Source organism: Zosterops lateralis (genome assembly GCF_965231275.1).
Source record: "Zosterops lateralis genome assembly, chromosome: 2".
Taxonomy (NCBI): Eukaryota; Metazoa; Chordata; class Aves; order Passeriformes; family Zosteropidae; genus Zosterops; species Zosterops lateralis.
In genome coordinates, this window is record NC_139763.1 from 95,576,812 (window position 1) to 95,603,118 (window position 26,307).

General features: G+C 45.9%; 1 long non-coding RNA gene across 1 annotated transcript; it reads right to left on the bottom strand.

The window, feature by feature from the left end:
• Positions 1–654: 654 nt before the first annotated feature.
• On the bottom strand, positions 655–25,560 carry LOC310905814. Its single transcript, XR_014589271.1, has 3 exons — positions 25,431–25,560; positions 9,686–9,779; positions 655–722 (listed from the first exon to the last, which is right to left on the bottom strand). It is a non-coding gene; the product is annotated as an uncharacterized lncRNA (long non-coding RNA).
• Positions 25,561–26,307: the final 747 nt, after the last annotated feature.

Here is a 26,307-nt window from a genome sequence, read left to right on the forward strand (position 1 = left end):
CTTGTGGGTTAGGAGATACAGAGGTTGTGTGCCTAGAAGGCTGTGTGTGTTTAATTGGGAGTGTCTGGTTTGATGAACATGCCTTGATACATTATACATGATCAAAGGGAGCCAGGTGTGCCGTGTGGATTTTCATCCTGGGTTAGGAGAATCAGCTCTCTGTGGTGTTTATGTGATGGGAAAGAGCTGGAGAACCACGGGGAAGAGGATAATTGGAATCCCTCTTTTCTCCTTGCTGTCTGGTCAGGGCTGGTCTTTTAAAGAGTCCTGGTGATGGTGGTTGATAACAAAAGCAAACACAGACAGCAGTACCTGATACCCAAGTGAACATCATCTACACTGCAGGGAGGGCAGTATCAGTTACAACTTAAGGCAGCTGTGATTACAATCAAGCCAATAAATACACAAGCACTGCTAAAGGAAAAAATACCCATTTTTGACTCCCCAGACCACAGTGCAGTTGCTGCTCTTGCCGGCTAGTCTGTTCCTCTCAGCTGCTGGGCTGCAAGTCTGCAGTGGCAACTGGGGAGCTGAACCAACCTCCCTTCTAATGCCCTGGGTGCAATTTATAGCCCAGGTATGCTACCCTACAAAGGACAGCAGTTTGGGAATTATCTATGAGTGTGTGGTGGTGTCACACAAGCATGAAATCAACTCACCAGACAGCCTGCCCTGCAATGCTGTCTCTTGTTATCCATGGGCCAGGACCCAGTTCATCTGCTCTGTGGAAGAAACAGCACACGAGTTAGTTCAGACCACATGCAACAGCATCAGTCAGTGCAGTCCTCTCCTTCTTGCCTTCTGCCTGAGCAATAGTGTCAGCCAAAACAAAACAGGTATGGGACATTCAGGGAGGTTCAAGGTGATACTGAAATCAGGGAAAATTTGAACAGGGATACACTCTACCACAGCATTATTTCCTATGACCATAGATAATGAGTTTGTAGAAAGCAACTAGAGAATATCTAAAGAACTGTATCACAGTTACACAGTAAATGGCCACCCAGAAACACGATCTTCCTCATACACATTATCACTAGGAGCTCCAGAGCTGCTGTTGGAAGCCGAGCTGCAGGAGCTCCTGGCTTCATCAGTGTTTGTTCAAGGATCACTGAGAAACTCTCTCCTCTTCCTGCAAGCATCTGTATTTCTGTATAAATACACACACAAGTCATATTGGGTTGGTGGTGGCCAGAGGTATCAAATCCCTGTGACTGCACAGGCTGGGGCATGCAGGATGTGGAATGGGCAAAATGCCCTTCATGAGGGTTGCAAACCATTCCTGCCAACCTTTTACAAAACTGAAGACTCTGTCCTGTGTGTGCTCAGGACATGCACTTTACTTGATGTCTGTGGATTATCCTCTCAGAATCAGTAGAACTAATAGGCAATGAGGTGCCAAATTTTATTCAAATTTACTGTTTGTTTGGCTGCTCAGATATCAATCAGGCAGTCTCTAAGGCCACCACTGTATGATCTGATTTTTTAAGGCGATAAGGGCCTGAGGCAGTGTTGGAAACTGCCAAGAACAAAATGTGCAAAGCAATGCATGTCCAGGAGATTAGATGCAGGACAGAGGATGGGGTTAGGGAAAACTGTGCACTGACACCTAGGAAGGAAAACCTACAGGATGGAAGTTGCTAAATGTTTATCTCATGTTTATGTGCCTCGAGCACAGCCATCGAAGAGATTTCCTGCTTCCTTTCGATCTCCTGCCGTGTGGGACTGGGAAGAAAGCACCTAGAGCAAGGAAAGGCATCTCACTATGGGGCAGGAGGGTGGACAAGTATTTCTGATGTAGCAGCACAAGAGAAATTGCCAGTGCAGAGCCAAGCAAAGTAAGGATTTGTCTCACTTGATTTCTGCCCATTAATGTCATTTTTTGGGGGAAAGGAGACTGTGCTACTGATGGTCACACACAGAAACTCTGGGCAATGTGTGATCTAGAAACATCTCTGGAGGTGGCTGTGAGTGATGCTGTGATGAGCAGCAGGAGAGAGGCATGCTACAGCAGGAAGCAACTCAGGCTGTGAGACCAAGTGCAAGTTATAAGGTGACAGAAGTGTGCAAAATGGCCTCAAGTCATTACTATTCCATGGGCTGCCACTGCAAACAAATGGGGATGGGCCTGCTTGGACTGGCAGGCCTGGGAGCTGGGAAAGGGCAGCTGCTCAACTGCTTGGCACCGAGCCTGCATCACACACAACAGGTGAGAGAGGAGGAGGAACTGAATGGTAGCCCTCAGACTGCCATCAAGATGCCAGGTGGCAAATAGCCATTTTACAGTCCTCTGGGGGCCTTCAGGGAGAGAGTACTGACCCTCAAGAACTGACCTTAGGGTCCCAACAAAGCAGGTGCCAGTGTTTGGTCCCCATGTCAGGTTTTTGGTCCTGTAGGATGCTGTCTTGGGATTTCCCTCCAATTTTCTGCCTGGGAGGTTCAGGAAAAAAAAAAAAAACCCACTCGGGCTGCTACATGTAACACTGGCTCAAAGAAGGGATGTTGGCTCCCAGGACAAAACTGTCCTTCAAGTCTTCCTCCTTCCTCTCCTTGTCCCTCTTACAGTCGTGGGGTCACTAGCAATTAGATTTACAAAAATATACAGTTGTTCTCTGAGCACAATGACTGCATAGTTTAAACAGATTAATTGCATATAGCTGTGCAAGGTGAGGTAACTAAGGTCAAGGATTCATGAACTGATAGGCCCTGAGAAAGTAAATATATGTAGAAATAACCTCCCCCCAAATTCAGACATGGGGACACTATGCTTTTCCTTAATATTGGTTTTAGTTATGTTGAGGTGCTTGCACAGCTCACCCTTGGCAAAATGAGGTGTAAGACAACAGCCAATAAAACAGGTAAGTGACTCTAAAGAGCATGTATGGATGGAAAACCCAAAAGTGTCTGAGGCATTTGCCCCAAACTTGTTTTGCCGAAGAGGAAAACAAATGCCAGAACTCAGCTGATCATGCGAAAGAGGATGGCATCCATCAGCTGGAGTAAACGGTAACCAGGGAATGACAAAGACACTTTTGAGACAAAGAATGAGTTGGTTGGAAAGACTGTATAAAAGAAAAATAAAAACCAGTAAGAGAGCAGGGAGAGGCCTCAGACTGCCTGCATCCAGTGTGGCACATCCCAGCCTCTGTAGAGGTCAGATGCAGCAGTTCCCCATCCATGTGACACCATCAGCAGCAGGCACCCAGTGCATGGCCTGACTCTGTGGGGTGCAGCATGTGGGACTCACACTCTGGGAGAGGCTGTGACCTGCTGGTGTCCCTTCCTACCTTCCTACCAGCAAGTGCATTAGCTGATTGTAGGGAGTGGCGTGGGCACCCCCAGAGCTGGAGCTGCCCACAGCTCCAGTGGGAGCAGGACATAACTGGGGGCACCTGTTGTGACCCCTTAGAATGACCACCCAGAATGATCCCCATGCCAATGAGAGAGGGGTTGGTGCCCACGTGTCTGGGGATTAGTTACAAAAGTGTGTTTAGGAACCAGCAGGAATTTCCAAGTGTTTTCTAAGTGTCTAACCTAGTGGTTGAACTGCTGTATTGCTGACCCTGAATGTATAATTAATGGATTGTCCATTAATTACATGTCCTTAATAAATCAATTAACCATTTCAGTTCTGATTTGGTTTAACTTTTGTGAGCTGAGCCACTTTTCAATGCCACAACGGACAAAGCTGATGCAGGCTTTTGACCAGTCCTGGTGGGAGAAGGCCTAAATGGTCAGTGATAGAAAAAAAAGATTGACTTCATGTTGAACTGGTGACTATGTGCAGAACAAAAGAAGGTTTTTGAGGTGGACTGGATGGCAGGTGAAGACAGAAAAAGGGGATGCAATAGAGGCAATGGGATGTGTGCCTGCTGTTTGATAACTGGGATAAATACTTCTAGTGGACAGTATTGAGTTCTGGTGATTGCTACAGTGAAACCTGCCAGCTACCAACACTGTTCTGATGGAGACAAAGGCAACTTAGGAAGGCAGCAGAAGTCACATCATATTGCCAGAATTTCACTTTTTGGCTGATATGGACAAATTTACTCTATCTTACAGAAAATAATATGAACATACTGTCTTGCATGAAATCTACCCCGTTTTCCTTGGCATATCTGGAAGTGGCCACCACACAGGGAAGCAGCATTACCCAGGAACTAGCTAGTAAGCTATTAAGAGCACATGTTTTGTGATAATGGGCATCTGGAACCTTATTGGAGCAGTAGCCAGCCTCGTGGTATGCAGCCACCAAGCCCAGGCAGCTACATGAGCTCCTGATGAAGCCAGGAGCTGCAAATCTGAGGCACTGATACAGCTTCACTCCTGCTGGTCCAAAAAAACTTGTCCCCATTTGGTTCCTACTGGGTGTAGAAGCACCATGCCCCATCACAACAGGCTGCCAGCACCATTCTGTTCAGGCAGTGAGATCTCAGGACTTCATTCTCCACTTGGCCCTGACCATAAGCCCTGTATGGGATTTCTGATGAAGGCTGGGTTTGAGCACCAGTGTGCTTTCTGCTCCAGTCAGAGCTCTGCTGTCTCCAGTGCCAGCCAGACAGGGACATCCAGCAGGAAACCAAGTCATAGAATGAGAACTAAATAAACTTCGAAACTATTCTGGGGCCTTCTCTAAAAGAGAAAGAAAAATAAAATTTCTAAAAATGAAAACAAAATCAGAGTGGAAAAACATTTCTATTTTTAGCCATCAGGAGCAAGACCTATCTAAGCAGCACCACACAAGAGCTGGCAATGGGAATGCTAAGTTAAGGTTCAACTTGTTCCTAAACATCAGGGGGATGGTACATGATTTACAATGTCTGCCAGAGGCCTTTGTCCTTCTCCTCATGGGAGGTCTTTTCCCTGAAACTATTCACAGATGTATGTGGTAATTTTAAAGATTACTCCAGCATTGTCTACACTAAAATTTCTAACCAGCTGAAGGTGGATGTCTCTGCAAACTGGAGAGCCTGCTGCCCACTGTGGGCTTCTTGGTGGGCTTTGATTTGGCTTGTATTGTCTGGTTCCACTGTGACATTCCTGCAGTGACCAACACCGCACCCTGACTTGAAGTGACACATGACTTGTAAAAAACAAACGCATTTTCACTGGAGAATCCCTCTACAGTCCTGGACATCCAGTTATCATGACCAAAGACATCATGCAGCTGTGATGGAAGTTGTCTGCCTTCATTTCTCTCGTGTGAATTTGGTGCCGTGATAACCACTTTGGAGTCTGAAATTCCCTTTTCTCTTTTAGGCAGTCCTGTGGACTGCAGCACACTACACAGCCTGAGAGGCATTATCATGCAGGCCAAAAGGGGCAGACACATCCAATAGGCGTTTTAAAAGCACTTTTCTCATTATAATTCTCCTATAATTTTTATTATAATTAGTAGGAGTTAAGAACCTGATCTGTCTGAATGATTAAAAAAGCTGGAGGAGCCTCAGGGTGTGTTTTTAGATACTTGTATACCTTGGAAAATCTGCTTTGCCTTTGTGCTCAGATAGCCAGGATATGTTTGACATGGACATTTGTACCAGAACTGTGTCAAAGTGAATCCATCCTGCAACACTGTGACAGGACCTGGGCACTTGTGTCACTGGTGCCCACAGGTTGATCAGGCATTTTTCGGAAACTCTCAGTCCTGGCTAAATAAGATACCACAAGTGAGGGCCACAGGGAGGGGAACACCATGAGCAAACAGCTCCACTGTGTCTGCCCTAACAACGGAATGGGTCGTGTGCTGTGATGATGCTGTTATTGACATAAGGCAATACCTTTGTTTTTCCCTTATTTAAACCCTATTTATCAGCTGAATAACACAAATCCTTGGAGATATAATCGTGACAAGACCTCCAAGTCAGCTAGTTTTGAGTTGCATTTTCTCTCATGGGAAACATCACCAAAATACCAACATGCAAATCTGTTCTTCTGCATGTTAAAAGAATTCCCCAGGCAACCAGGACCAGGAACTGAATAGAAATTCCTTTTTCTCCCCACCCATATTTCCTTCTGGAAAAAGCAGTCGCTGTTGGCAATCAAAGATAAGCTACTATTGCCTGATATTCAAAGCACTTCATAAATGAAGGCTCCTTACCAAAATGGTCTTAGCTAACCAGTTTTGTTACAAGCTAGTTTTGGTGACTGTAAGCACCTAAGACTGGCAACACCTGGAGCACACCAGTGGTCCATTTGATCCAGTGTGTCTTCTCCAGCTGTTGTCAGTACGAAATATTTAGGAAAAGAGCCTGAGAACATGGCAAGTACACAGTGACAGTATGACCTCCCAGGTGCCAGTAGTCTGCCACCTAGGGATTTCCCAAGCCAGGGAGTTCACCGGCAGCTAAGTAAACTGGGCGTAGTCCCCAGCCTAATCTGTGGCTCAATTTGAAGAAGCAGTTTGTATCCGGCAGGTTGCACCTCACCCTCCAGCCCCTGCAAGTTCACAGGGGTGAGCTTTAGAGGCCAGCAAGGGTGCAGAGGTGAGGGAGGTGTCACCACAGCCACACACTGCACAGACAGAGCCAGCACTGGCCTGTCACTGCTGCATTTCACCACGGCCGAGCAAGAGGGCTCAAAGCTGTCCCTGGTCTGGCTGAGTAAGTCACCATTAGCCTCAGGGTGCCCACAGATCAGCCTTCCCACGGGCTGTGCAGTTTCAGGTGAACCATAAACCCTGCTGGACACACAGGAGTTCACCTGATGAGGGAGGTACCTGTGTTACTGTCACGCTGCTGTTTGAGCACCCACGTGTCAACACCACCAGGAAACAAACAACAGCCCACAGCACAGGAGTGCACAAAGAGAATCTTTCTCCTTCTTCAGATGCAGCCTCCGAGCACAAGGGAATTGCCTCTCATTTTTCCAGCGAAATGACCGGCTGAGGTGGCCTTTGTGTCACCTGTGGTGACTCACCAACTCACAGTCTGTCCCTGCTGCACGAGGCTTGCCACATGGAAGGATACATTCTACTAGGCACATACTTAATTTATAAGTGCTAATTAATTGCATAATGGATTAGATAGCAAAGTCCCTGGTCTATATTGTGTTCAAAATGCCATCTGGAAATAGGCTGGTGTGGTTAGTAAGATGGCTGCTCTCTTAAACCTGATACCTTTGTAAGAGAATCTGTCCTGGCATTATTGATGAGGCAGAACTGTACAATAAAAATGTGTATTTTACTCTCCAGGAGAATGTTTTTGAGATGGTAAACATTTGGTCATTGGGAAGGCTGATCGGTGTGCTTCATTCCAATGGCAAGTGGTGGGATGAATATCCTGTTATAAATGTAAAGCAAATAGTTTACTCAAAGAGCTTTAAATGTCATCAGTCTCTTAGAAAATGCGTGTCAGTAGTGCTCATATGACTCTGAAAGGAGTGTGGCTGTTTAATGTAACTTTTGCCTCCACTTAGGCCCACTGGGTGCCTATGAGTGAGAGCAGCTGTCTTTATACTGACAGCCCTGTTCAGGTCAGGGAGGCTCTGACCCGCCTCTGAACTGACAGTCTGAAGCACTGGACAGACATTGCTGTTTCAGTCCTTCCATGTTTATCTTGGGGATCAGGTTTCCAGGAATCTGCTGCAGTTGAGTTCCCCTAATGAAACAGCACAGGAAAGTCACCCACATGAGGCACTGAACAGGCCCACAAATCCCCTTCTCCCCACCTTGACTTCCAAGCACACGAAAGAGTAAATGCACATCCATTGTTCTGGCCCCATTTCTGGTAGGTGCATGTGGGACATGGGGAGCTGGTGGCAGAAGAAAGAGCAGCGCCAGTGTTTTGCCACCTCAGATATGGCTCTGTGCAGGTGACAGCACTGTCCTGGCCAGCTGGCAGGGGTCTGGAGAGGCTGCAGCTGGGAGCCTTGCACAGAGCCATGAGCAGCACACTTAGGAGGGAGGGCTGTGTCTGGCCCCGTGCCTCCAGCAGAGCAAAGCGCTTTCTAGGTACTGGGGAACTGGGTCTGGCAGCAGCACCCATCTGAGGCAGGGAAGTCCCCATTTCATCAGTGGGAGGAACTGTGGGTTTACCTACACGGAGATGATCCAGAAACCTAATTTGAATGAATTTTGCAAGTGATGAAACTTTAAAAATTTATTTAAATCACATTAAAGCCACATGTGGGCATTTTAGCTTAAGAAGAGCATTTGATTCAGCCCACCCTTATTAAAGATATCCACTTTAATGCAGTTGACTCACCTATTTAAAATTCCTGCCTCTAGTACACTTAGATGACTTTTCTCCTCCATTTTCTTTTGTACAGAAGCTATTTGAGAGAGAAAGGTCTTGTATGGGATTATCTAAAAGAAATGTCAGGAACAGAAGTGAGGGAGACCAGACATACACAAGTACTCAGAGAAGAAGCTTTTCTCTTTACTGTCATTCTACCACTGCAGGAGTTGTTTTCTACAGATCTAGCACTCTTTTTATACCCTTTCCACATCAGGCTTTGCAACAGACCTGAACAGGAGAGGCAAGATGGGAAGAACAAGATAGTGGTTGTCTTGTCTGGCTCCAAGCAACACTGTGCAGAAAATTCATGAAAATGCCACAGTCATTTGAGAGTGCAGTCTAGGGATCATTTATTATGTCCTTCCAGCACAACACAGACAGTATAATTTCATTCCATTACTTCTTCAGTCTGCCTGATAGTTTATCTTTGGCTGAAACATAGTCAGGTATTTGCTGCAGTCAAATTTTCCAGGCATTTTGCTGGATACATGTTTTCCATTGAAATCAAATTTGCTTTTATAAAACTGCTCTTTTATAATCTTTTCCCCTCTGACAGATAAGCCTTTCTGTGCAAAATCATGGTCCTTGCCTTCTTGGGGATGCAGCTTTGGTCTATAAGCAGTTTAAAAAACCTAAACGGGGAACACCAATATTTTTCCAAGGAGGCTGAAATTATCACACCACAACAAATGCAAATTTCTCCTAACCTCAAATACCTCTCTCTTACTGTCACTGCTATGCCTAAGCTCCTGAGGACAGAGGGTGAGTCCTTTTTTTATCTTAATGTGGCAGCAAAGCCTCCAAGATTTGCAAGGTGGTCCCAGCCTCAGGCATGCTGCAGGAGCCAAAAGAGGATCTGGTGGGCAGCTTCAAGGTTTCTTCATGTATAAGCCACAAATTTAGCCTTTTCTATTCCCTCACCCAAATGGCAGCATGAGGCTGGGCAGTGCACAGAGATGCAGACACATATTGGAATAAAGCATAAAAATGAGCAAGACAGAAAAACGGAGAATAGCCTCTCTAGGGTAGTCATTCACTCTTAAATATTTCAGTCTTAATTCAAGACTTAATTAATTCAAATATAAGACCACCCTCACTGTGCTGCACTGTCTCAGCATTCTGGGATCATCAGTAATGCTCAGACCATGTGAGCAGTTTTCCAGTGCTGGATCTTAACATGATAGCAGGACAAGAGTCACTGCTTCTTACCTTTTCCTAAGGCAGAAAGCAAGAGATGGGAAAAGTGACTTGGCCTTGCTCACAATGGACAGATGTTTACCAGGACACTGGAGACAACATTCACAAGTCAAATTATAGTGACAGCGTGTTTGGACCGTGACTCATGGACCCATCTGGCCAAAGCCAGGGGTCCACAGCAGGGCTGGGCACAGTTGTCAGGTAAAGGTCTACAGACATGATCTTCTCTTGCAAAATTCATAGACACTCACCCATCCTCCTTTCTACTGCCAGGACCCCCTGGGCCTAGACCTTTCCTCAGACTGCCACTCCTCCATCTGGAAAGCTACAGTGCTCTGAAAGGCCCTGCAGAAACAAAGTTTAAGTTATTAACCTGTCAGGGACCTATGCCCAGGCCTTTCTTACAGTACTCCTACATGAAGCCAAATAAAACAGTATCTTCAGCTGAGTCTGTGACAGATGCATTTTTTGCCTAATTTTCTCATTTGCCACAGGAAAAAACTGGAATTATTCTTTCTGACCAAATGAGTTTTAGCTTTTCTCATTAGCCTTTCATAATCTGTAGCGCACAGATTGGGAGGAAAGGACTTTCGGCAATTTTGGCTGAAAGTAAGATGACTAAAGGTCAAAACCCAGAGCAGGAGAGAAAGCTTTGATGGTCCAGAGAAGTTTCCACCCTCCTTCTATCACCCTTGACTTCATGAGGAGTTTAAATATGGCAAAAAATAACAGAACCAGACAAATCCTTACCCAGGTAATGGAATGGGCTGTTCAGGTCAGATGCTGTGACTCACACAGACTGATCTACTGTAAAAAAACAACTGAAAAATTAAGGGCTTATCTGTACTGAAGTGTCACTTTTAGCTTTGTTACATCAATTTAGATCACTGTGGTGAACTTTATGTGACACTAGAGCTGTGAAATCTCCCATGGCCTGAGGCAAATACGGGATATAAATCCCATGGCATCCTGCATACACACCTGCATTTGCTGTTGGACCTAAAGGACCATGTCCTCCAAGCCACTGCACCTTCCACTGCCCTGTGCCCGTGTGCTGGAATTGAAGTAAGCTGAGGTGAATGCACCTTGAGCACGTTGATGCAGTATCCTGACTCAGAGGCTGGTCAGAAGCCTCTCATGTGTCCTCCTCGAGCCTAAACTTTGGACTAGATGCATGCCTTTCCTAGAAGCTGCACCAAGGACACCAGGCTACTGCATGGATAGAGCAGGTGCCAGCAGCACACAGCTGGAGCCACAGCCAGGCTGGACTGTGCCCCTTATCATCTTTGCACTGGATGATCTGTGTGAGGTGGGGCTTGCCTCTGCAGCAGTGAAAGCCACACAGAAGAGCACCTCAAAAGGAAACTAGTTCTTGAGACAAGTTTGCTGGTGGTTTTTTCTTTTTTTGGCTGACATAAGTGTGTCAGCACTAGGGCATTCACAAGCTCCTTTTTTTTTGCACTCCTATCCAGCCCAGCTTCACAAGCAAAATGGTGAAATGTAGGCCAATGCTCTACAGAGCCAGGTAATCCTTTTTATTTCTGTGAGAGCAATCTAGATACATCTGACCACAGGTAGTGAATGTTGCAGCCCATGACCAGTGGAGGCAGAACATGCTTCATGGAGAGCTGCTTTCAGGGAAGTGGGACACATTTGCTTGTGCACACCCTGGAGTGTGGGCAGGGCTCTGGGGACTCGAAGTGAAGGTCACTCACACACCTCCTGCATGGCCTGCCTTTCCCCACTCTGTCGCTTTGGGACACCAGCCCAGAGGCTGCTGGTGATGACACTGGGGCATTGAGGGGCATGAAGGAACAGGGGAGAAGGAGCCCTTCTGCACAGAGGCACACACAGCACACAGGTCCCCAGACTGCTACTCGTCACACCACTTATGATGGAGAAAAGGAGACTTCAGGGAGATGATGCCACTTGTGGAGTATATCCTATGGCAGATGAGCTGTAATTCTTTGTCTGTACAATGTTAGAAAGCGGGGGTGGTGTTTTTAAAGATATTTTCTTTACTGGAGCTAAGAATGGCAGGTTTCACAATGAAGCTGTTGTTCAATTAAACGTGAATCAGTGTGTTTGCAGACCTGACTGAGACTGGGAAGTAATAAAACAAAGACACTAAAACTTATCAGTAATTCTTACCATTTCTTAGTGATGTTTCTAATCTATGCCTTTGACCCTTCGGTAATTCTGCTTAGTTCTTTGCTGCTGTTACATTTAGAAAGTAACTGAAAATTTTATGCCACTAGTTAGCTTATCATATTTGCTTTACTACAGCCCAAGACAAAGGCCAATATATCATAAGATAAAAGTCCAACTCCATATTTGGATTCCTACATGAATGAGTTGAATTTCAAATGAGCAGAACTCACAATCTCTCTCACTTCTTTTAATAGAAACTCAAGAGTTCCTGAGAAATCAACTCTCTTATCAGACTTTCAGATATGGTCTTGGGGACGTGGCTTTTTAAGCAAATCATAGGCACAGGTCTTCATGAACTTTGTGCCATTCGTACAGGTGTTGAGTGGGGAGGCTCCTTAGACCTCATGAAGATATTTTTACTTTTTCTTTCACGTGACTTGAGGGACAGCTTTGTACCCTGTCAGGCTGGTTTAGTCCCAAAGGCTGGATTACCAAAGACTTCTGTTGGCCTATAGATGGGTCTGGTGGCTGCCTTGCACCACCCTTGCAGCAAAGCCCTATTTTCTGCCTGTGAGTTACAGGCTGGTATGAAGCACAGCCTTGATACACACAATCTGCACAGAGAGACACCTCCCTGGTAAAACTCACTGGTGCTGGAAGTGTTTGTACAAAGCTGTGGCTGAAAGACAAGCTTTTTTGACTGCACCTGCTTTCTATAACTTCGTTGTGAGGGGAAGAGGAGGGACAGACACTGATCTCCTTTCTGTGGCAAGACCCAAGGGAACAGGCTGAAGCTGTGTCAGGGGAGGTTTAGGTTGGTTATTACAAAAAGGTTCTTCCCCCAGAGCGTGGTTGAGCAGTGGAACAGGCTCCTAGGGATATGGTCACAGCACCAAGTCAGCCAGAGCTCAGGAAGCACTTGGACAATGCTCTCAGACACACGGTGATAATTGGGGTGTCCTGTGCAGGGTCAGGGGTTGGACTCCATGATCCTGATGAGTTCCATCTAACTCAGCATAATCTGTGATTCTGTGGTGTATCAGTGCTTTACATTGGCAAAGCTTTCACTGCCAAGAGGAGAGAGGAGTTTAATCATTGGAAGTCCTATTCAGGTCATTGTAAAAGAATTTAAAATTGACGGTTATATTGGTATGGACTTGGTTAAGTGAAAAAGAACCTCCCCTTGACACATATGCTGCATGTATCCACAACACAACTACAACATAACCTCAAGGGTTTCACAGGCAGGCAGCTATAGACAGGACAGCAGCCTGAGAAGGGTCCTGGTGACTTTTATGCAGTTTGGTCACATGGCAGGATTATACAGAAGAAACAGCATAAAATAAAGCTACAAGGTGGCATATTCAAGGCCAACAAAAGAAAAAGCTTCATCAAATGGGTAATTAAATTCTGGAGCCTGCTGCCAGCAGTGCTATGGATGCCTAAAATAGATTTCAAAAAATGATTTTACAGAGTTGCAAACAGATCTATTAAGTGCTATTAAACAGCAAGATTTTAGGAAGCTTTCAAGAAACCACAGCCTTGCAAGTACACCAGAGAATTACCAATACATGCTTGCCTTTCTCATAGAGTTTTCTCTAAAATCTGTTATCAACCACCAACAAAGAGAGGACACTAGACTAGACAGACATATAGAGGCATCCAATGTCCCCATTTTTTATGTAAAGTTTCCTGTGTCGGTGTTAATTTACTTTAATGATGAGGGTTGTAAACCACAGGGGTTCACCAGCTTCTTTCCTCAGGAGCTGGGCCATCCCTGCAGCCCAGGCAACCTCTTCGAGTGACAAGCTCTAAATCAATCAGGAGACAGTCATGCCATGTTCTCCTGGGTGAATTTATCTGACTGCTGCCTACAGGAAGTATAACTTCCCAAGCATTTACTTCCCAGGGTGCAGACAAACCCTAAGTGCTTCACCCAGCTCAAATGCAAAGGATTGCAAGAGGAAAAGATATTGACTCCAGGCCTTCCATGTGCTTTGCCAGCACCCAAATGCCTGATCTGTGCTTCTCAGCTCAGGAGAAAAGAGCAGGACAGGGAGGAGGAGGTAAAATAGGCAAAAAATAATAACTGTGCAGACTTTTATAGGTCAGGATATCATCACACCCTCCTGCCTCTGAGGTTTACAGTGCACACCTCTCTTTGGTGGCCTTCTTCACTGGTGTGAGCAGATCTGCCTGCAGAGAAAACTGAACACACCTGGGAGTTCTGCTGCAACAGTGGTCATTGCTGCTACTAAACATAAGGTCAAACTCTGTTTCAGCAAGGAATTTGTCCTCTGAGCTGTAACATGGATTGGACTTGCATACACAGGTGAGACAAAAACATGCAGTAACATGGTTAGCAGAGAACTGGGCTGTAACGTGACCCCTTGGCATAGAGATCTACCCGCCTAAATGCCACTTCAGGCGTGACAGATGGAGGGAATGCAGTTTCTGCTGCATTATGCTACTGTTTCCAAATGTAACAGATCCCAGGCTGCTCTGATTTCTGAGAGTTTTGCCCGAGCCACTGCTCCTCTTCCTATATGCTACTTGGCTCCATGGGCTGGAAACTCCTGAGGTAACTCCCCAAGAAACACCAGTGGGAAACCTGGGTTTAATTTCTGGTTCTGCCCTAAAATTTCTCATCATTGCTTATGAAACTGAAGAGGTTACAGGTGGCATCTCTGTGCCTCCACTTGTCTCCTGTAAAGCAGGGCTTGCAGCAGTTTTTAGCCCCTTAGGAATGTGAGGAGAAGGTAAAGATTCGAGGGAAGGGGTGTGGCACTCAGATTCGGTGGTACCAGAGAGAGGCAAGCCCTGTGGATGATGCACAGAACTGGGATGAGCTTTCCCCCTGGCATCCCTGGTGGGTGGCTGCAACTGAAGCTCACCCTGCCTGTGGGAGACTTTCTGCATGAGTTGAGCTAAATCCAGACTTTTTCTCTTCCAAGGTGCTCAAGCTTTGCCTTGGGATGGCAGCAGAACAGATGGCTGGCCTGTGTAGCATTGGGTCAATAAATTAAGACTTCAGCTGGGAGGGGAGTCTCTCTGTACCAGCACCACGAGCACCTAGTGCTGTCACAACTGCAGAGCCCAGAATCAAAATATCCCAGCTCCAGATCAATGCTGAGAACCACAGTTCCTTAAGGCTTCCCCAAATAACCACAAAAGTGCGTGTTGTAGAACAGCTTGTTCTACCTCAAGCCATGTGGTTATTTCATCTAGCAGTGGGCTTTAGGGGAGCTACTTTATCACCAGCTGCAGCAGGGCTGAACTGTTTCCTGCCATTGATTAAGGAAATAAAAGTCACCAAGCACAGATTTTCCTGAAATCCTTGTGTGAAGCTCTTCCCCTGAGCATGCTCTCCACTGATTGTGTTGCTTTGCCAAGCCTTGTTAAGGCTTCTCCATTGTTCTTTGCGTGCTGTCAATCAATCTCAGTTGCCTGTTAATACTGGCAGGCTTTGCAAACACAGATATCCAATTAAGATCCTTAATTACCACCACGTAGCATTCAGATGTATTCACTGGGGAAGGGACATGTGAAAAAAATCAAGGAAGAAACTGAGCAGGATGGGAGGAGGGAGGTGGACCCCTTCCAATGATTTTATTTGCAGAAGGATATAATTAATCTAGAATAATATGCAAGCTTTTTTAAAAAGAAAATTAACATCAAGAGAATCTGAAGCTCAGAATCAGCTGTCTCCTCTTTGAGAATTAAATGCATTAGCTCCAGAGGCAGAAAAGAAAGAGAAAAATAGGTTTAGGATTTTTGTGTATCTTAAAACAAGTGGAATCTGCACCCACTGGTATGACACTGCAAATATTCCACGTAATTTGCATTACAGGTGCAGGTTTTGTTTCTAAAGAGAAATGTGCCTCTATTTGCCAGTTAAAAACATGTTGTTGACAGACCTCATTCTACTTTCTCTCCAGCCCAGCCCAGGCTTCCTCTGCCAGCTTTACTGCCTGGGGCATGTGTGAAAGGCAGCGCTGAAGGCAGGGGGAGCAACAGGTAGGCTGGATTTGGGATTGAGAGAAGATGATACCATATCGTTCACCAAAACCTCACAGGGGTGGGAGGGAACTTGGTGAAAGGTGTTAAGCTGTTATTCCAAAAGAGAAACTTTAGGTAGTGATTTTGAGTGTGTCTGAGTTAGATACGTAGGTGACCTTCTCTGCCAGCTGGACACTGAGTTCCTCTAGGGTATGTCCACAATGAAAGTCTTCCAGCATATGCATATATTGCTAGAGCCATGACAAAAATACTTCAGTAATGGAGATGCCATTCATACCACAGAGAAGTTATTTTCTCAGCTATTTAAATAGACTATGCTGTAATTTCTCTTTTCCAAGCATAATTTAAATTATGCTAGGGCCAGAACTGTGAAGAGTTGGATGTGTATTCTCCAGTATACTCCCAGCTAGTATACCTCAACAATACAGCAAAATAATTTAATACAGAGTAATCCACATACATGTTATCAATACCACCATTACCCCTTGGAAAGGGAAAAGTAAACCTGAGGACAAGTATTCTCTCCAGTGTGAGAAGTCACACAGCTTTGCTGAGGAGCCAACAGCAGTAACTCTGATCTTCCACCTTTTATTTAACTATTCCCTTCAGTGATCTGTTCTCAGCCCCCAGGACATTGAGGATGTCAGCGGCTCCTTTATGGTTTTGAAGTTTCTACCCCACCAAGATGTTACCAGAAAATAAATTTATACTCATGAACTAAACCCATCAAGAAATCACAGTTCAATCTGCAAACTCTGCAGGACAATAAAGAAGTTGAACAGCCTTCAGAGCACAAACAACGTAAAGTGCAGCAGTGACTTGTCAGTTTTTCCCCCTCACAGCTGTAGTTGTCTATTAAACAGACTTGTAAAATATTACACTGTTATAGAAGGATTTGCTCAAATTTTTGTTTTCCCCTCTTCCTTAGCTGAAGGGTGGAAAGAAAAGCATACATTTCCATAATCCTGGAATCAAGACTAAATATAGAGCAAACCAAAGGATCTATTTTTTCAGCAGACTGTTTTTTGAAAGGGAGTGACCAAGCAAGCATATATTGCTATGATAAGACTGAGAAGACCAAAACAGGTGAAAGGCTATAATTCCTTGCCCACTTGAACCCTCTCAGGTCTGGCTGAGATTTAACCACTCCTTTGACAATGATCCAGCCCATTTGTGTGAGCAATGCATGGAGTGCCAAAGCAGCCAGAAAGAATTCCGAATGCCTGTGTGGAGAGACTTTCCTTAACTGAAGACAGGATCTGCCAATCACAGTTTCCTTTAGTTCAGGGCAGTGAGAGTGGGCTGGTCAATAACTATGTCAGAACACAGACAGAAATGAAATAAAAAATCAAAAGATGTGGAGATCTTGATTATTTTGGAAACAGGAGAGGGCAGTTACTAATGTCAAGCAGTTTTTGAACATAAGGATGAGTGCTCCAATTGCTGGAATATTTTTAAATAGAAAATGAATAAAGAACAAGCAGGATAATGATGAATTATTGCATACTTTATATGCAGATCTGTAAGGCCTGTGTTATTCTTTAAATAAGAACAAATAGCATATAAAGAAAATAAACATCTACAAAAGCAAGATCTGCATATCCTATGCAGCAATAAAATTACCTCCCCCCTCCCCTAGTTTTATTTGGGGGAAATTATTTAGAATTTCTTGAATTTTTAATTGTGGTTTCTCAGGCATGTCTAATGGGTCATATTTCAGCTGCAGCACAGTGTCTCTAGCTTTCTATTTAAGTAATACTTGGCTTTGGCAAAGAGAACAAACATGGCCTGGAAATATTCTGCAATCTCCTCCAGTCAAATTCACAAACATAATTCTAGGTTTTTATCTGCTGCTGCAGTCAGCTGCTGAGAAAATTACATTATTATTTGTGCAATTACTAAGGTAATCATAAAATACAATATACTGACTTTGCTACAACAAGCACCCCCCCTCCCCCTCCCTCCCCCACCTGCCCCCCAGCCTGCAAAAACCATCTTTATCTGCATCACATCAAGGCTGGCTCTCTGACTGCCACAACACTTTTTTTGTCATCAGTGACACACTGGGATACTTTATCCCGGGTTTTATCCATATACTCAGGAATGTTTGACATGACTATAAATAATTCAGTGCTGACACATAGATTTTCAAAAGATTTAGTCTCACTTATAATGCAAGATAAAGCCAAGTGCCTGGTAGGAAGGAGGCAGCATGAGAACCATTCTTGAACTATTTTCTTTACCTGAGTGACTAAGCAGTGAAATGGCACTTATAAGACTACATCTTTGTGGGAAAATGCACCCAGCAGAAAAGCTGGAATAAGCAGAGCTGGTGGAAAATCCCCGGCACAAAATCCCCAGAACAGCTCACAGCCCCTGATGGGAGAGTCAGCCATGAATAGTTAACACATTCCTAGCCTGAACAGATTTCCTTTCCACAAGTCCTGGCTTGTGGAGGGCAAGATGATCTGAGACAAAACACTTACAGGATACATTTTTCACTGGAAGGCACTGTGGAAAAGAGGGGTTATAAAAACATACAATCTGTGGTAAGAGGATGGGAAGTTTGCATGCTCCCAGGGTACAAGAAGCATGTGAAAATTCCCAAAGAAGCACAAGGGTAAGTTTCTTAATTCTGTCCACGCCATCAAGGCCTCAAGACAAAAGAAATTAAAAAAAAGAAAAGTAAATAATCCAGCCTGGCTTCATCCTTTCTAGCCTGGTAACAGTGAGGACCGAGTCTCAGCTCAAGGTCTAGGATTTGATATTTTGTGGTTCCAAGGAGGCTTCCTTGCCTTGATGACCTCCAGAGCAGGAACCTCCAGCTGAGACTCTGGCTGGCAGAAGGCAGGGGCTGGCTGTCCTTGCCTGATGCCCTTTTCATCATTTCATGCCAGTCCTTAGAGCAAGAGGGGCAGAGAGAGCTGTTAAGGCCAGGATGACACATTTCTGGCCTCCTGTGTGACATTCAGACAAAATCCCTGTTAACCACACAGAAACGCCTCAGCGGCAAAGCGCTGCATTTACACCAACATCAACTTGGCATCTGGAGTTCAAGGAGAAAATCCTGTGGAACAGGACTCCAACCTTGGCTTTTTCCACTACCATCAAGGGCAACTTGGGACAGCAGGAGAGACGGACCTTGAGAGCCGTTTTCCCACAAGGACACGGTTTCCCTGTGGATCAGGCGCTGCCGGCGCCCCAGGCAGAGCCGTGCCCTGACCTCGCACACACGAGGCCGGAGCTCACGGGCAGCGCCTCTGGCCTTGGCTCGGCCTCGGGAGCTCCTGAGGCTCTGCCGCGCTCCTCGCTCACCTGGCCTGACCCTGCACCAGCACTGCTCCCTCCTGCTGGCTGGGACACCACGCCACCTCCCCACGGTCCATGTGCCAGCACGGGGCCCTTCCTGGGTGGAATCTGCTCCCTGGGCCGGCCCAGCCCCGCCAAGGGGCCGAGGAGCGCAGGGTGCTGGTCCCAGCCCTGCCGAGCCCCGCAGAGGGGCCGGAGGAGCGGGGCAGCGAGGCCTGGCAGTGGCTCGGGGCTGCTCTGCTGCCCAAACCAGTTACACCAGCACTGCTGCCCTCCCAGCCCCCACGCCGAGCTGGCCGGGAGGCCTCCAGGCAGACAGGGGTGGGGATGGGACCTGTGGAGCTGCCACGGCTCCTTCTTGGGTGCTGGCCAGGAAGGAAAGCCGTGCGGCACCTTGACCCGTGTGGTCTGGGACTGGCCATTGCATTGCTAACATTGCAGAGTTAAAGGCTGTGCCAGAGTTACCAGTGCGGTAAGTACTGGTGCATAGCATAGCTAAACAAGGTCCATCTAAGGAAAAAGGTGAACCTCTCCATAGGCCTGCAGCTATCCCTGTGTCTCACATTTTCCAAGATGAATACTGGTTTTTTTCCCCTGCTCTTAGCAGCCTTTTGACATCTTTCAGCCTTGGAGACCTTTCTAGTAAAATGCCATGTCTCCCACCTAGTTCCCTTAGGGTGAGAACACCTTACTGAAGGTCCTGTTCCTTCCTTTCCTTCACATACCCATCAAGTGGCCTGGGACCACACACTGATCTAATTTTTCCTGTCCATTTCTTTTGATACCTCCCTGCATCATCTTCTGCTCTCATTTCTCTCTTCTAGTTCTCTAGATATTCTGAGATCCAGGGAAGCTAAAGCAGATTTCTGATGTAGACCTTGTGGGTCTGGGAAAAATGTGCTTCTCACTGGGTTAAGAGGTTGTGAGAGAGAGAGAGCAGACAAGAAGCCTGACTTATGAGGCTGATGACCAGACATTTTTTCCCAAGGCAAGCTTTTTCTGAGGACTGACACAGTAGGTAGGTGGAAAGCAAATGGCTTTCAGAGAGACACAACCAGTGTTTCATCAAAGGTCACAAGGAGCATGTATGACCAGGTCAGGCCAGGTGCACCACCCCAAGTCCTCTCGTCCATTCCCAGCACGCCCATTCCACTGTGAGCCATACACCAGTTCCTCAGGCTGGAAGACATCTGGTTCATGCTAAAGACAGGACTTTTCCCATCAGTTGCTGTGTTTGTCACTGCTTTCCCTCTTCATTCTGGTAAAAGAAAACATATCGTTCTCCACTTGTGCTCACATGTGATTAGAGGTTGCTCATGAGAGATGGATCAGAGCTCCTGGGTAGATGTAGAGAGCAAATACCAGATATTAAGGGAAAATTTCCAAAACACAGTAATTTCACATTACCAAGTCATAGCCCTTCACTTGAAGGAAAGGCTCCTACCCTTTTGTTGGTCTTAATCCACTGATGAGTTTTCTACAAAAGCATAAAAGCAACACAAGCATTACTGAAAGAACTGACCAGGTACACATTCTCACTCATAACCAGTATCCTAAAGTCACAACTGTGCTTATCTCTTCTCCCCTCCATTTTGACTGTATTTGAAAAGAGAAAATGGTCCTCTAGGTATGAATGACACAAAATGCCAATATCCTTCACTCATCCTTGCAACACACGTGGCAACATTGCTTTGACGACACGTCTGTCTCGGCCTGCAGCTCACCTGGTATCGGCTGTTGTGCAAGTGCTTCCTGAAAACCCCACAGTGTTTTTCCTGTGAAGCCAGCAGGGGCTGGAATTGGGTCAGATTCTGAATGCAGATCACTGCTTTGGTGGGCAGGGTGTAAACAGAGCCAGCAGCACTCCAATGCTTGCCCTTTCCTTCCCTTGCACCACTGATCTGTACTGCTGCAGCACCACAGGCTCTCTGCGTAAAGGCTGCAGGCAGCTGAGCAAGGAGTAGGTAGGGAGGTTACAGCTTCCACCATTTGGGTTACAATGGGGTGAGAGCTAAAGCCCTGCTGGCTACCTGGAAGTTTCATCCAGCCATTCCCACCTACATTGCTGGCATGCCTGGGACAGCCCTGGCTGCTCGTGAGACAGGCGGTGCAAACATTGCAGACAAAATGTGCTCCAAGCCCTAACTTGTTGCAACACTTCTGGGGTTACAACCTGAATCTGTAGATGTGCATTGTGAAAACTGGGCAGCAGAAGGGGTGAGAAATTAAACCTGCTCTGAGTGCCCAGTTGGCTCCTGTGTGCTTTAATTGCCTCTTCACCGTACTGTGCTACCCCTGGTGACCTTGACTTCAGCAAGAAGGCTGCCAGCTTAGATGAAGCACAGACTAGCAGTGCTTAGCTGTCAAATTCCAGTTGGTGACTGTTGGCAGGATGAGAAAAATGACTTCTAATCCTCGGTGGTTCATATCTCACTTGCAATAGGCCCAAATTAGCTGTTTGGTTATGGGGCTGAGATCTGAATGGGCAACTGAAGCTGCTCTAACCCTAGAGAAAGGGCAAGGATTTGGGAGGCTCTGGTATAACTGCTCATCTTGCAACAAACCTGTCATGTAACCATGCCAAAGTCACCTGGTTTTAGGCACCTTATCTTGCTTCCCTGCATGCAGTGTAAGCAGTCTTCAGATTTTGGGGGCTGGTACTCTGAGGTCTATAAGAAGTTTGGCCACTATGTATGCTCAGCAAAGTCCACAAGAAAGAACTGGCTATCACCAACACTTGCCTCTTTCCTGCAGCACTTCACATGCATAGATGCAAGGTCCCAGTTCACTTAGAAAATGCAGGACAGGGACATTAGCTCCACCCCTGCCTGTTTCCAATGCCCTGTGGATAAGACAGAGCTTCAGGCTCCAGGTTTGGGAACAAGTTACTCTCCTCAATGCTAAATTCATTTCAAAAGCAGCAGCATAATTTTTTTTTTCTCACCTCCTCCCTCCCCACAAGAGCATGAAGTGCCTTTCAGGTAACAGGCCATACCCAAGGATTCCTCAAGATGTTAGCACAGGAAATCTTGGCTTACAGAAAGCTGCTGTTGTTAGGACAACATGTATCACAAATGCTGCCATTGCTGCATACTCTCTGCCTGGTCCCAACCACTCTCCTTATGCTTCACGGCCTCTCTCCCACTTCACAGGCTGAAAATGAGGTCAAATGCTCTGGAAATGGTTTGTGCCACTCTTTTCTGTGTATTATAAAAAGGCCCAAATGCAAGCATTTCTGAAGTAGCACTATATGAGCAAAGATGCCTAAGCTGAAGAGTTGTATTAAAGGTGGTGTTGATCAAACCACTACAGTTGACTGACTTTGCACGGACAAACCAGACCAGAGAAGTCATTGAGCCATTCATGTCTGCAAGGACCGAGATGCCCTTCTCTCACACACCCCAGCAGCAGATCTGATTAATGATAATACATGGCTTACATTTGCAAGGTGCACCCATTCCATAGCAGCTTTTTAGCAGCAAATATCATGGCTGCACATCTGGACCTGTACTGCTGTCTGGCCAAGGAGGAGGCTGAATATAACCTATCAGATCTGCAACCAGAGGGCATGGCAGAATGGAAGGAAGGGAAACTAAGTCCTAACATCTGGGACACGGCAAAGGTGTGCTGTTAACAGACTGCAAAGAAAAATTAAATCCATGTGATTAGAACCAGTACACAAAGCATCCAGATCTCTCAGTTACACATTTCACTGAAGACATGGCTGATGGCAATTTTTTCTAGCAGTGGTGGGCCTTTCCTGCTTCAGATATGATTGCCACCTGCTGACCAGTTGTCCCTACTTTGGGCAATACCCTAGATCCTGAACCTCCATTCTCCTCCCATTATCAGCAAGACTCCACTAACATTTAGTTTGTGTTATCTGATCAGATTGCAACCAGAGGTCATATAACTGTACAGCCCATTAAGCACCAGTTCACTTGAGCAGAAGTAAATGGCTCCATTCTACTGAAGTACCATTACTCACACAGTTCACCTTAAGTACTGGGATATCATCTCAGCAAGGCAATGAAGGCAATAAAAATGCAATCTGCACAAGACATGGTTTTTACTGGGGAGATCTGGATGTGGAAAGTATTTCCAGATCCTTCCAGATCTGTGCTGCTTAATATGTAATGAAACATGTTGTACGCAGCCAGATCTAAGTGTTTGGGACTGGAATATTTGGACACATGTTTTTGGTTTGTTGTACCCTGCCCCTACCTGCCAAATGCAGAGGGTAGGCTTTTAAATGACTTTTCATCCAAATGCATGTGGAAAAATATCACTGCTGGAAACCTCTCACTGTAGCACAGTTCTGTTTGTGCTGGAAAACCCAGCTATCACCACCCAATAAACCAGAGGAGTGATCCTGGAGGGATTCTTCTCAGCAAATGTCCAAAAATAGCAGATATTGCAAGAGGGTAGAAGGTCATGTAACACCCATGCTACAACACTCCTCTGAGTCCTGTTCCTTACCTATGACAAGACAGCCACTCCTTTTCTTGCTGCTTGCTAGGCAGTTTCTTATTCACATAGTCTTTCTTTAGCTGCTGTTTTGCTGAGTATCTCACACATTTTTGAGGCCCAGTTTTCCAAAGAGCTGGGGTAGCCACACTGGGCTGAAATCTGTGCATTTCCAAGTTTTCTCTCTCATTTCAGTCACAGCCTCTGCCTCTGACTCAGACTGGTGTTTCTGATAGGATCTCAGAGAGGGAGGAAACAAGAATAAATAGCATCACGCCCTCCTCACGTGGGTTGTGGTGCAGAGCTGAAACAAGATGAGGAAGAGCCTGGGCTGGAGAGGGAGGGGGCTCAGCTGAAACTAACCCACATTTTGAGGATTCCTCCACTCTAATGGGGCACTGAAGCAGGGGTATTACCAGCCTCTCCTTCTCTCATCCCAGGACCCAAAGTGGCTATTACTGGCTCCTAACTAGCAGAAGCATGAGCTGTCTGTCCCAGCCTCCCAGAGCTGGCGACAAAGCTGCCCTAAGAGGTAATTAATGCTGCTGGGCAAGATGAGGGCGGGTTAGCATGGCAAAGGTCACGCACCCAGGGCACCCAGCCCTGGCCCAGGGTGACCCTGTGTTTCCTCCTCTCCAGGGAGCTGCATTAAGGAGAAGTCAAGCACAGGCCACTTTGAACGAGTAACACTTTGAAACAGTGGTGGGAAGCTAAAGAGCTTTCCTGGCAGGTAGGGATAGAGAGCTTGAGGATTTTGACGATAAACAACTGATCCTCTGACCTGATTCAAAACCTGGTCTGGTGAGATTCAATGGTGACTCAGTCTCAGAGCAGTACTCTACATGCCAGGATATGCTGGCCTCAATTTGGTTCTTTGGAGATACCTGCATGATAAAGACCTCCTTATATCTGGCACATATTGAGAGTTTCAGGAGGCCACTAGGCTGAAACTGAGTCAGACACTATTACAGTCAGTACATTTCAGTCAGAAAGGCCTGATGACATCCTAGGCATGGATTCCTTGGTATCTCAACAGAGGCGAGATGGAATGAGAAGGGACACACAGAGTTTTGTGAAGGTCCCCTTGGAAAGGCCTCATATGCATGTGGATGTCTTCTAAACATTATCAAATACTTTTATTACATACCTGCAGCTTAGTTTCTTCACTCGAGTGCTGCAACATTTAATAAAATTCTGCCTTGCTGGTTGCACAGTTTCTAATCTCATTCTTTGCCTCCACTAAACAAGATACAGCTACAGGGGCAATAGTGTAACTAGCAAACCTCAGTACTGCATTTGGAGTTTATTTTCTCAGATAGTAATAATAAGCCACACCAGCAAAAAGCCTCCTGCTGCTGCTTTTTCCTCTTATCACTGCGTTTACAGTAAAGCTTGTGCTGATTGCAGTTGGCTGGTGGGAGGAGAGGGAGAGAAAAGGTATTTTCCACACTCTTGATAGCTCTATAATTTCCTAGTACAAGATAAGGCTGGGTCGTGTCATTGATCCCTGTAACACAGGACATCCCGGGGTAGACAGGGGCAGGCTGCCCATTCGGGGTGAGGGACAGAGCCTTGCAGAAGAAAGGAAAGCAAAAGTTCACACAGGACTGAATTCACACCAGGAGATAATTTTTCTCTTCTCAGCAGAGCTATTATGGTGGAGATGAGCTCTAATACGAGGCAGGAACAGCTGTTTATAACAGTGTGTGTTCATTAACATCTCTTCAATTGAAAGGACAAAATAAGCTGTTGGAAGGAAAAAAAGACCTAGCTACTTTCTTTAAGAATTCAAAGACTTCACAGTCACCATCTGAAGGTCACCACGAAAGACCTCCAGGAAACAGACTCAGTGGTTGTGACAGTTCTAAAAATAGACAGTAATTTTCAAATACCTAAACATTTTCAAACCTTCCTATATTCCCTAATGCAACAAAACAAGAGAAAATTTCTTCTTTTCCAGATGACAATTCTTTATCTCAAAAGGGGAGTGAAACAAGGAGGGGAAAACGAAGTACAGTACCCTGGGAAACACTGAATGCTAATATTTACCTGGTTTGTTACATCTTTTTTTCTTTTGATATTTGTTGTCATGTAGGTCTCTTTCTGGTGTCTGCCTGAGTTCATGCACAGGAGAACTTGACTCTTGATTTGCAAGGCACAGCTGTAGTATATTCTAATTTTCCCAAGGCTGAGCTGGGGAAAAAGAAAAGGAACAGTGTGTCACTTTATACCTTCACCTCATTCTCCTTGCCTTGGGCTTTTGCTATCTCAGCCTGTTGCACGTCACAGTTTGAATAACACTGCTTGGCAGCCCATTGCAGCCATGGGCCAGGCACAGGTTCCCAAAGGGATTTTCCCTCTGCTCTTACGTGAGCATCTGGGTGCCTCTCTTGGTTTACGTAACTCTGAGAAACATCTGGGGGTTAAAATTCCTAATACCTCAATTTGTTAAGGAAAATAAACACACTTGTAGGATAAGGATGCTATTTGGAGCTTACACCACTTGTTGAGTCAGAGGGAGGAGGAAGAGAGGAGAGGCTGGGTTAATGTGTGCAATTCTATGTCCCAATTCTTTTGATAATGGTTCTGGGCAGCTGATTGTGTCCTTCCTGAAGCACACAGAAAATGCCAGAAGACTGCTTTCTGCCAGCTGAGCTGAGGGTCAGGCTCTCCACACGACTGAGTGCACAGGAGGGCACGTTTCAGGGAAGTATTTTTAGTGCAGGGGAGCTGACAGACCCAGAGAAGGAAGGCACCTCTCCAGAAGATAAATTGGACAAGTGCAGAGCATCTGTCCACCCCATCCCTCTGCCAAAGCACTCCCAGCTGGAAAGAAGCCACTTCTTACAGCGGTGAGCAAGCTGCTCACCCACCTGCCCAAGCTCCCTTTTCCCCAGCACCTCTCCACACTGCTGCAGAGCACCCT